The sequence below is a fragment of the Vipera ursinii genome (genome assembly GCF_947247035.1).
Source record: "Vipera ursinii genome assembly, chromosome: 5".
Taxonomy (NCBI): Eukaryota; Metazoa; Chordata; class Lepidosauria; order Squamata; family Viperidae; genus Vipera; species Vipera ursinii.
This window is the reverse complement of record NC_139518.1, coordinates 99,041,401-99,052,231: the sequence shown is the minus strand read 5'-3', so window position 1 is coordinate 99,052,231 and position 10,831 is coordinate 99,041,401.

The window sequence follows — 10,831 nt, the reverse complement described above, 5'->3', positions numbered from 1 at the left end:
TTTCTTCCTTCCTTCCTTCCTTCCTTCCTTCCTTCCTTCCTTCCTTCCTTCCTTCCTTCTTTCTTTCTTTCTTTCTTCCTTCCTTCCTTCCTTCCTTCGTTTCTTTCTTTCTTTCTTTCTTCCTTCCTTCCTTTCTTTCTTTCCTTCTTTCTTTCTTTCTTTCTTCCTCCCTCCCTCCTTTTGCCCCTCCCTCCCCTTTATCTCCTTCCTTCCTTTCTTCCTTCCTTCCTTCCTTCCTTCCTTCCTTCCTTTCTTTCTTTCTTTCTTTCTTTCTTTCTTTCTTCTTTCTTTCTTTCTTTCTTTCTTTCTTTCTTTCTTTCTTCCTCCCTCCCTCCTTTTGCCCCTCCCTCCCCTTTATCCCCTTCCTTCCTTCCTTCCTTCCTTCCTTCCTTCCTTCCTTCCTTCCTTCCTTCCTTCCTTCTTTTTTAATTAATGATTGTATGTCCACTGCCCCCTAGACTCAGAAACAAGAGGGGAAACCTCTACGTTCATTTTCAACTATGCTTCTAGAAGCAGCTCTGAAAAAAAAGGCATAAAAATGTTGGGAACATCCAAGTAAGTCATATTTTATTCTGCTTTGGCTCCAGCTCAAGCAACGGTTAGCCGAGGTAACTTGATTTACCCTGAATTCGGGATATCAGCTCCCATCAGTGTGATTGCTAAAAGAGAGCTGCTGTCCGTCTCTTTCAGCTGCCTTAACGGTGACATTGGCTGATCTCGGCTCCTGAGGGTATATCCCGAAATCCATGAATATTGCTCTTGCTCTGGATTTTCAGTTCAAAGAGTGAAAATAAACAGAATTCAGAACTGCACCTGGGCACAATTGAGCTTTTGGGTAATAAAAAGTTAACCAGACTCATTAAAGCATACCACCAGCACGGTGGTCCTCCTTTTTATTTTTTTTCCTTCCTGGCAAACAGATCTTGTAAAAGAATAATGAATATTTAGCTGTTCTGCAGTCAATCAAGAAAACAGCCCATAAAACATAAAGGGTTTGATGGCCCTGCAGAAGGACCAATTTACCCAGAATACGGTGACATTCAAAGCCATTTAGGCATGCCTGTTGGAAAAAAAAAAACCACAGCTACTTACTAGAGACTGCTTTTTATAGGAATCTGCTTTTTATAGGAATCAGTCCGCAGCCCCAGAGTGCTTACAGAGAGAGAGCTTATTATGAGCCGAGCGAGATTTGGTTTTGTTAGATTTAGACCTTTCAGTTAGAGAAGAGAAATCTTTACGGGTGTCTTCATTAGTCTAATTGGAGAAACATGCAGGACAGCATATATATACTTCATATATACTTCTTCGCTTCAGTTTTCATTTTGTTTTTCTCTTGTTGCCCTAGTCTCTCTGTTCCTCTGGTTGCTGTAATGACATCTGGTCTTTTTTCTTTTCTTTTATTTCGAAGAAACTGCCAGGAACTCAAGAGATATAATAAGTGAACAAAGTAAAACTTATACACAGAGGAAGAGAAAAGGAGAAAAAGAATAGAATAGAATAGAGTAGAGTAGAGTAGAGTAGAGCAGAATGCAGAATAGAATAGAATAGAATAGAATAGAATAGAATAGAATAGAATAGAATAGAATAGAATAGAATAGAATAGAATACAATGGAATGGAATGGAATGGAATGGAATGGAATGGAATGGAATAGAATAGAATAGAATAGAATAGAATAGAATAGAATAGAATAGAATAGAATTAGGAATAGAATAGAATAGAATAGAATATGGAATAGAATAGAATAGAATAGAATAGAATAGAATAGAATAGAATAGAATAGAATAGAATAGAATAGAATAGAATAGAATAGAATAGAATACAATGGAATGGAATGGAATGGAATGGAATGGAATAGAATGGAATAGAATAGAATAGAATAGAATAGAATATATGGAATGGAATAGAATAGAAGATATGGAATGGAATGGAATGGAATGGAATGGAATAAGGAAATAGAATAGAATAGAATAGAATAGAATAGAATAGAATAGAATAGAATAGAATAGAATGTGGAATGGGATAGAATGGAATAGAGTAGAGTAGAGTAGAGTAGAGTAGAGTAGAGTAGAATAGAATAGAATAGAATAGAATAGAATAGAATAGAATAGAATGTGGAATGGGATAGAATAGAATAGAATAGAATAGAATAGAATAGAATAGAATAGAATAGAATAGAATAGAATAGAATAGAATAGAATATATGGAATGGAATAGAATAGAATAGAAGATATGGAATTGAATGGAATTGAATGGAATAAGGAAATAGAATAGAATAGAATAGAATAGAATAGAATAGAATAGAATAGAATGTGGAATGGGATAGAATGGAATAGAGTAGAGTAGAGTAGAGTAGAGTAGAGTAGAGTAGAGTAGAATAGAATAGAATAGAATAGAATAGAATAGAATAGAATAGAATAGAATAGAATGTGGAATGGGATAGAATGGAATAGAGTAGAGTAGAGTAGAGTAGAGTAGAGTAGAGTAGAGTAGAGTAGAGTAGAGTAGAATAGAATAGAATAGAATAGTATAGAATAGAATAGAATAGAATAGAATAGAATAGAATAGAATAGAATAGAATAGAATATATGGAATGGAATAGAATAGAATAGAAGATATGGAATTGAATGGAATGGAATGGAATAAGGAAATAGAATAGAATAGAATAGAATAGAATAGAATAGAATAGAATAGAATAGAATAGAATGTGGAATGGGATAGAATAGAATAGAATAGAGTAGAGTAGAGTAGAGTAGAGTAGAGTAGTAGAGTAGAATAGAATAGAATAGAATAGAATAGAATAGAATAGAATAGAATAGAATAGAATAGAATAGAATAGAATAGAATATGGAATGGGATAGAATAGAATAGAATAGAGTAGAATAGAATAGAAATATGGAATAGAATAGAATAGAATAGAATAGAATAGAATAGAATAGAATAGAATAAGGAATAGAATAGAATAGAATAGAATAGAATAGAATAGAATAGAATATGGAATAGAATAGAATAGAAGAATAGAATAGAATAGAATAGAATAGAATAGAATAGAATAGAATAGAATAGAATAGAATAGAATGTGGAATGGGATAGAATAGAATAGAATAGAGTAGAATAGAATAGAAATATGGAATAGAATAGAATAGAATAGAATAGAATAGAATAGAATTAGGAATAGAATAGAATAGAATAGAATAGAATAGAATAGAATAGAATGTGGAATGGGATAGAATAGAATAGAATAGAGTAGAATAGAATAGAAATATGGAATAGAATAGAATAGAATAGAATAGAATAGAATAGAATAGAGTAGAGTAGAGTAGAGTAGAGTAGAGTAGAGTAGAGTAGAGTAGAGTAGAATAGAGCTGGAAGGGACCTTGGAGGTCTTCTAGTCCAGCCCCCCCACTCAAGCAGGAGAACCTATTCCATCTCAGACAAGTGACTGTCCAGTCTCTTCTTAAAAACCTCCAGCGTCCACGATTTCTGATGGGAAGCTTCCACTGGTTAATTGTCCTCACCATTAGAGAAAAAGAGAAAAGGGGAAGAAAAGAGTAGAAGAGAAGAAGAGAAAAGGAGAAAAAGAGCACGAGTAAAAGAGTAAAAGAGGAGAGGAGAAAGAGAAAAAGAGAAGAGGAAAGGAGAAAAAGAGTAAAAGAGAGGAGGGGAAAAAAGAGAAAAGGAGAAAAAGAGTAAACGAGTAAATGAAAAGGAGAAAAGAAGAAGAGTGAAAGAGAAGAGGAGAGAAAGAGAAAAGGAGAAAAAGAGTAAAAGAAAAGGAGAAAAGGAGAGAAAAAGAGAAAAAGAGGAGAAGAGAAGAAGAAAACTTCATGAACTTTTCCAAACTCTCAATTTCCCTGGAGGAAGAGATTTTACTTGAAACACGTCGGGACAATAAAAGGAACCGTTGTTGTTTTGTGATTTAATGGGCTTCTCTGGGGTTTTCTGCCAAGGGAATCTGCAGGTTTCAAGCGGCGTGCCTCACAAGAGTTGATAACTATGAGTCTTTTCCTTGTTTTCAGGTCTCCATTCTCATCTAAGGTATCTTTATATGTGATTACTATGGGATAGAAAAGGGACGCGGTGGCTCAGTGGGTTAGGACGCTGAGCTTGTCGATCAGAAGGTCGGCAGTTTGGCGGGTCGAATCCCGAGTGCCGCGTAGCAGAGTGAGCGCCTGTTACTCGTCCCAGCTTCTGCCAACCTAGCAGTTTGAAAGCATGTAAAAATGCAAGTAGAAAAATAGGGACCACTCCGGTGGGAAGGGAACAGCGTTCCGTGCACCTTTGGCGTCTAGTCATGCCGGCCACATGACCACGGAGACGTCCTCGGACAAGTGCCGGCTCTTCGGCTTTGAAACGCAGATGAGCACCGGCCCCTAGAGTCGGAAACGACTAGCATGCGTGTGCGGGGGAACCTTTACCTTTACCTTTACCTATGGGATAGAAACAGGAGGTTAATGCCAGCCACCACCTATAAAGAAAATCTGTACAAGATGTTTTATAGACGGCACCTTCCCCCTACAAGGTTAGCAAAAATAGATTAAAAAATCTCACCGACGCGCTGGAAATGCAGAAGGCTTCCAGGGACTTACTAACCACGTGTGGTGGGAATGTTCAAAAGCGCAAAATTTTTGGTAAAAAAATTGGTTGGAAGAAATATTACTGCAAAAAATTGATTTAAAACCAGAAACCTTCTTATTAGGGATTATTAATGATAAACTCAGCAAAGCATGTTTCTACTTATTATTGCATATTTTAACCGCAGCAAGATTGGCATATGCCCAAAAATGGAAAAGAAAGGAAAACCCCACTGAAGAAGAAATAATAAATAAAATTTTATCCTGCGCCGAAATGAACAGGTTAATCCTAGAGATTAAAAATAAAACTCAGAGTATTATGAAATTTGGCAAAATTTGTATGATTGATTAGAGATAAGGAGGATCGCTGAGATGACTATTGTTTGATTAGTTGATAACGTAAGGACTTCTTATTAGCACCTATATCAGGACACAACTGAAAGATATGTAAATATGACGCTGACGACTGAAAGACAGTTTACCAAAAAAATTTACAGATGTTATATGTACAGTTTGTTACACTCTGTCCTGTCATAGAATGCATTTTAAGTTTCTGTTTTTCTTTCTGTAACATAAAGGTAATACTAATAGTAGTGTTGTAGCCAGGGAAGTTGAATCATGTCCGCTTTTGTTTTTAAATGTACATTTAATAAAATTTTCTAATAAAAAAAAGAGAGTTGATATCTATAATTTTTTTTAAAAAATGTGGCACGTTAGGTTTAGGATCTTTTTTTTTTAAAGATCAACATCTTTTTTTTTTAATCTCCAGCTTCAATATGTCTGTATGTAGGGATTTATTTGATTGGCTGGGTTTTGTGTCCCCTAATGGGTCAGAGAGGCCCAGGCTAGAACTGGACGTTAGCCTCCATGCCAATCTTCAGTTCAGGAAAGGTCAGAGGTTTATAGAATTACGTAGCCGAACAGGATGCGGCTTTGAAATCTCCACCAGCTCTCCAAGTTCAAGACATTGGTTCCCAAAAGACCGCCGCAACTATGCTTATTGCCAGAGTTTGAAAGGATCCTTTGGAGAGGCAAAACTTGCAGGTTAGCCGTTTCAATAAATACATCTGCAAAGTGATCAGCTTTCTGCCAGGCTAAGGAAGAATTGCAGCCGAACGAGTAACTAATATATCAACAGGAGGAGAAAGAGGATCCTTGCCTGTGGATTGCTGTGGATTCTTTCATCTTTGTTGGCCAGAAAACCTAATAACACGTAAAGGCTTTTTTTTTTTTCATGCCAATGAAAATGAGAGGTTTGCTAGAGCACTCCAATGCATTCTTATATTAATTGGCTGGAATCCAAAGCTTTGCCCGGATTTTCTCCGAGAAGCAGATTTCTAAGGAGAAAATTGAATCAGATTTAAGGTGGGGAGGGGGAGAATGGTGGGGGTGCAACATGCTTCAGGGTGGACATGGCCACAGCCCTGAAATCTCTTATTAATGTGTGTGGCAGCCACCAGAAAAAAAAAAAAAGCCAATGCCATCCTAGGCTGCATCAACAGAGGAATAGAATCAACGTGGTGTGAAGTGTTCATGCCACTTTATAAGGCCTTGAGAAGACCACTGCAGACTTAAACATGTGGAGAACAGTTGCAGGAATTGCCTATGTCTAGACTAGTGAAAAGAAGGACTGGGGGGGGGGGGACTTGATAGCAGTCTTCCAGTATTTGAGGGCCTGTGGCAAAGAAGAGGGGGGGGGGTCAACCTATTTTCCAAAGCACCAGATGGCAAGACAAGAAACAATGGATGGAAACTCATCAAGGACAGAAGCACTCTGTTTTCCAAAGCATCAACAGAGAGATAGAATCAAGGCTAGGACAGATTCAGGAATTGGGTCTGGCTAGTCTAGAGAAAGGAAGGAGTGGGGGTGTGTGTGACATAATAGCACTGTTTCAATATTTGAGGAGCTGCCACAAAGAAGATAGGGCTCAATCTATTCTCTAAAGCACCTGAAGGCAGAACAAGAAGCAACGGAAGTCGTTTCCAACTCTAGGGGCCGGTGCTCATCTCCATTTCAAAGCCGAAGAGCCAGCGCTTGTCCAAGGACATCTCCGTGGTCATGGAGGCTGTTTAAAAAAGTTTGGACAGTCATTTGTCCAGAATGGTCTGGGGCAGGGGTGTCAAACTGCTGGCCCGCGGGCCGGACGCATCACGACAAAACCGCGCCCATCCCATTGCTGGCAATGGAGAAAAAAGCTCTGATACATCACGCGACATCACGTGACGTCGTGAGTTTGATGCCCCTGGTCTAGGGTCTTGTGCTTGAGCAGGGGATTGGACTAGAAGACCTCTATTCCATTCTATTCCATTCTCTGTTCTATTCTGTCCTGTTCTACTCCTATTCTATTCCATTCCATTCCATTCCATTCCATTCCATTCCATTCCATTCCATTCCATTCTATTCTATTCTATTCTATTCTATTCTATTCTATTCTACTCTATTCTATTCTATTCTATTCTACATTCTCTTCTTCTACTCTACTCTACTCTACTCTACTCTACTCTACTCTACTCTACTCCATTCCATTCCATTCCATTCCATTCCATTCCATTCCATTCCATTCCATTCCATTCCATTCTATTCTATTCTATTCTATTCTATTCTATTCTATTCTATTCTATTCTATTCTATTCTATTCTATTCTATTCTATTCCATTCCATTCCATTCCATTCCATTCCATTCCATTCTATTCTATTCCATTCCATTCCATTCCCATTCCATTCCATTCCATTCCATTCCATTCCATTCCATTCTATTCTATTCTATTCTATTCTATTCTATTCTATTCTATTCTATTCTATTCTATTCTATTCTATTCTATTCTATTCTATTCTATTCCATTCCATTCCATTCCATTCCATTCCATTCCATTCCATTCCATTCCATTCTCTGTTCTATTCTGTTCTGTTCTACTCCTATTCCATTCCATTCCATTCCATTCCATTCCATTCTATTCTATTCTATTCTATTCTATTCTATTCTATTCTATTCTATTCTATTCTATTCTATTCTATTCTATTCTATTCCATTCCATTCCATTCCATTCCATTCCATTCCATTCCATTCCATTCCATTCCATTCCATTCCATTCTATTCTATTCTATTCTATTCTATTCTATTCTATTCTATTCTATTCTATTCTATTCTATTCTATTCTATTCCATTCCATTCCATTCCATTCCATTCCATTCCATTCTATTCTATTCTATTCTATTCTATTCTATTCTATTCTATTCTATTCTATTCTATTCTATTCTATTCTATTCTTCCACAAGGATCCTTTTGTATACATGGTAACCATCTCTGGACACCCTGACTTAATAAAGAGAGAAGAGATTGTATTTTAATAGCTTTTGTCTAAGCATCTTTCTTCTTTTTCATATCTATTTCAATACAAGACTTTGGAGGATTCAATTTATCCTCCTTCAGTGACAAGGCTGATGCTATCACTTTATTCAATGAGTATTAATTTAGATTGAGTTGTCAAGGAGCTGGAAATTATGACTATATTTTCCTAATCAAGCTAAATCATTGCTGTTGAGGCCAAAGCAGATATAAAAAATATTTTGTTTCACCAAGGACTGATAATGAGCTACAAAGTTGAACATCAAGTAAATCAACTCTGAGTCAATTATCTGTATTAATGTTGCAAGACTTTGCCAACATGAAGATATTCCAAGCCATTTTGCTTTTTTTTCTTTCTTCCCAACTGATGGAATTCACGCCTGCCAATTCCACACATATATGGCTAAACCGGTCCTTGTTGCTGAAATACGAAAAACAGATAATTCAATGAGTTTTCTGAGCAGAAGAGAAATGAATTTCACACCCCCAAATTCTCATAAGTAGCAACCTAATTGTAGGTTGTAAATAAATGGATGCTTGACAACATCAAAACATTCCAGAAAAGGTGGGAAAAAAACACTCACATTTAAAGCTACAGTTTCACAATTTCATGCAAATTCGAATGTGAGGTTTTGTACGTAAGCGGAGGGCTTTTCCTTCACCAATTAATATTTGAGTTGATTCGCTGATGGGTTAATGAATGAAAAGTTACATCTGAAAATAGAATAAGAATAACAGAATAGCTGAGTTGGAAGGGGCCTTGGAGGTCTTCTAGTCCAACCCTCTGCTTGAACAGGAGAAACTATATCATTTCAGACAAGTGACCGTCCAATCTTTTCTTAAAAGCCTCCAGCGATGGAGCAGCCACAATTTATGAAGGCAAGCCTTTCCACTGGTTAATTCTCCTTAATTCTGGGGTGCTTCTCTCTTCCCCTGGTCAAAGCCTGCAAAATAGACTGCAAACAGTATTGTGTTTAATCATAGCTTATTCTGTCTTTTCCCTTATGCTACTGTTTTGTTTTGGGTTTTTTTTAAAAAAATGGGATCAATCCGACTGTCATATAATAATTTCCATTTTAACATGTGGATCTTGAGGGTGTGATGTTTTTTCTCTCTCTCTCTCTCCCTCTCTCTCTCTCTCTTGCATTTTTTAAAAAACCTTTCAATCCATCTTCCTTTCTGCTCCAGGAGGTAGAGAAAGATAGGAATTCATGCCAGTCTTCCTTCAGAGAATGATAAATGTGAGGATGTGGGCAGACACTGTATCCCCAATTGTCTGGTACGGTTCTGCTCCGTGCAAGCAAGATTTCGAAAGAAAAAGAATAGATTCTCCCCATCATCTGTTATTTTGTCATCGCCTTCTGAATTCACCACAGCTTCTTTCCAAAACACAAACAACAATGCTTTTTTTTAAAAAAAAAATCTGTAGGCTTTCCCCCCCCCAAAAAAAGAATTCTTTTATTTCTGTAAACCCCTCAGAAGCCCCACAACTTCTGGAGGCAACTTCTGTCGTCCTGTTTAATTTTCTTCCCTGTCAGGAAGTTTCTCCTTAATTCCAGGTTGCTTCTCTCCTTGATCAGTTTCCATCCATTGTTTCTTGTCCTGCCTTCTGGTGCTTTGGAGAATAATTTGATGCCCTCTTCTTTGTGGCAGCCCCTCAAATACTGGAATATTGCTATCATGTCTCCCCTACTTCTTCTTTTCTTTAGACTACCAAACCCCAAGTCCTGCAGCCGTTCTTTGTATGTTTTAGTCTCCAGGCCTTTAATCCTCTTAGTTGCTCTTCTTTGCACTTTTTCCAAAGCCTCAACATCTTTATTTTGTAATGCGGTGACCACAATTGGAGGCAGTATTCCAGGTATGGCCTTACTAAAGGCTTTATAAAGCAGTACTAAGAGTACACTTGATTTTGATTCTATTTATAACCAAGAGTGTCCTGCAGTTGAAAAACAGTAATGTGTGCAAACGGTTAATGTTACACAGATGTTTGCACTCAGAAGTAGCCCAAACATTAAGGGGACACAGGAGCTGTAGACATTGAGATGGAGGAAGACTGGACTTTTAGAATAGAATAGAATAGAATAGAATAGAATAGAATAGAATAGAATAGAATAGAATAGAATAGAATAGAATAGAATAGAATAGAATAGAATAGAATAGAATAGAAAAATAGAGTTGGAAGGGACCATGGAGGTCATCTATTCCAACCCCCTGCTCAGACAGGAAGACTTATACCATTTCAGGCAAATGGTTTGTCCAGTCTCTTCTTAAAAACTTCCAGTATTGGAGCATTCACAACTTCTAGAGGCACGTTGTTCCACTGGTTAATTGTGCTAACTTGTTCTAATTGTACTAACTCTTCTAATTGTTTTGGCATGCACTAACAACAGCACTTAGACTTATATACCGCTTCAGAGTGGTTTACAACCCTCTCTATTTGGTTTACAGGGTCATCCTATTGCCCCCCCCAACCATCTGGGTCCTCATTTTACCTACCTCAGAAGGATGGAAGGCTGAATCAACCTCGAGCTGGTCAGGATCGAACTCCTGACCGTGAGCAGTGAGTTAGCCTGCAATACTACACTTTAACCACTCCCCACCATTGGATACTTATGTACCCTACAGTGGCATCCCAAGGGGAAGAGCTGAAGCAATTTAGCTCCAGAGCGTATTGCCAGCTTCCTTTGCCAGCTTCCGTTTTCCTCTCTGACTTCTCTAGAATGAGAAGCTGGCAGAAATATGATCTGATAGCTCCCCATCAATGGATCTCTTTCATATGCAAGTGCTGCCTCCATTGTTCTGGGAAAAATAAACATGCCAAAATATTTGAGCACTTCCTGAGCAGAAGAGAGCAATCTGTGCACACTTCCCCCCCCCCCTAAAAAAGAGAGCTCCGGATTTATTTATTTTT